This window comes from Littorina saxatilis, unplaced genomic scaffold, assembly GCF_037325665.1.
Source record: "Littorina saxatilis isolate snail1 unplaced genomic scaffold, US_GU_Lsax_2.0 scaffold_3205, whole genome shotgun sequence".
NCBI classification, from domain to species: Eukaryota; Metazoa; Mollusca; class Gastropoda; order Littorinimorpha; family Littorinidae; genus Littorina; species Littorina saxatilis.
The window spans coordinates 7,501-9,459 of record NW_027125939.1 but is presented as its reverse complement, the minus strand read 5'-3'; positions in this window follow the sequence as shown (position 1 = coordinate 9,459).

Genomic DNA, 1,959 nt, shown 5'->3' with positions numbered 1-1,959 from the left:
TGTTGCCATTGATGAGATGTGTGCATTTGGTTGCGTGTGATCTGTTTATTAAATGAAATATTGTTGAAAACTGACCGTCGGATTGCAGTCTGTTGTCGAAGAAACTGAGTGAAAAGAAGGGGAACTACTCTTGTCGCTAGACAAAGTATGAGTTACTTGCTTGGGAAATTGCTTGTGATGAACGTTTGAGCACGGCAGATCTAGATTCAGAAAACATGTGTGTTCGTGGATTTTATATGGAGATTCATGTGTTCAGGCCTGTAGTTGTTAATTTAAATGCGGTATGTTTGTATTGTTTGCTCCAGAGATGTATACTTCGCACATTAGAGCGTTCGGAACTTTTCAGTCGCAAAAAGTAGTACCGAAACAGAACAACCTCTGAACCCATTGCACTATCGAGGATTCAGGCTGTTGCTGGGTCGTTATTTGTTTGGTTGCTGGGTCATTATCGAAAAATAACTACCCCTACAAGTTTACAGAGGTAAAGAAGCAGAGGGGGGAATAAGTCAGGTTTGAGGATGGACATTTATGTAGGTTCATCTCGGTATTCCACCCCCTCGGCTTTCTGTTGTAAATATTAAGCTGAGTGATCGAATGTGGAAGCTACGTTTGGTCAAAGGTCACAGAAGATTTGCGTCGTGCAGCGAAGGAAAGAATCGCGATCTTGTTTCCGACTCAGTACCTCTTTGTTTTTCATTAGACCTGTCATCCTGCTTGCTCGGCTTTGTTAGATGTTTGCATATCTTGTTGCTATTTTCTTTGCTGTTATTAATGTTTCTTATTTGTGCTTCGTTTATCGATACAACGTCTTGTTTCTCCGAACGTCTGTGTACTTTGTCATCATGTTCACGAGTTTTCATTCACAAGCACCTGGAAAATAAATATCATGTTCCCCAGGCAATGCATCCCCGGTTACCATAGTTGCAAGAAGCATGTTATACATGGATAATCAAAAGCACACCCAATAGAAACGCTCGGGGGTTCTTCTGCTCTTTTCATTGGCGTTTCCCCAGACCTAGACAGACGACACTGCCTTGCAAAGTTCCATAAACGAACTGGCAAACTGGCACAAGTAAACACAAAACAAAACTACTTCATGAAAGGTCATACATTCACCACAAACATGTGAAACCTTGCGATATGTTTTGTCTTCTTACAAAGTCATGGAGTGCGTGTATTTGTGATTCGATCCACAGACGTTCGGAGAAACACGAACGTCAAGTTCAAGTCAAACCAATGTTTACCTGTGCACAAGACGTTGTATCGATTAACAAAGCGCAAATAAGAAATAATAATAAAAGCAAAGAACATAGCAACAAGATATGAAAACATCTTTCAAAGCCAAGCAACCAGAATGACATGTTTAATGAAAAACAAAGAGGCAGTGAGTCGGAAACAAGATTGCACTTATTTTCTTCGCTGCACGACGCAAAACTTCTGTGATCTGTGGCCTTCGGCCTTGATCAATAAATATGAAACAAAAGACGATATGCTCCCCCTCGGACCGACAACAAAGCTGGTCTGTCAACAACCCATCAAACATCTTATAATGCCTGCATCTGAGTTAAGCATAACAAGTAAAACACACACTCTCTGGAACCAATTTCAAAGGAGCATGCCGGTCAGCTATTACGAGTATTACTATTAGTTATATCATATGCTGACTGTTGGCAAATGATAACAGATATGTCGAGAACATGTAATATCCAAATGACCCGGCGGGCAAGTAGTCTTCATGTTTTCCTTGGTGGATGATGCATATTGAAAGGTAACATTTAAACCTTTTCATCATTACATTCTATGATGAGTCCCTGCTAAGGAAAACCGATCAGGAATGAGGAAAGTTGGTATTGCTTTGCAGGTGCTTCAGTGTGTGCCTACGTGTGTCAGTATCATCATCTGCATTCTGAAGAGTCACTAAACAGATAATCGCCGTGTTTTCATTGACGGATGATGCAT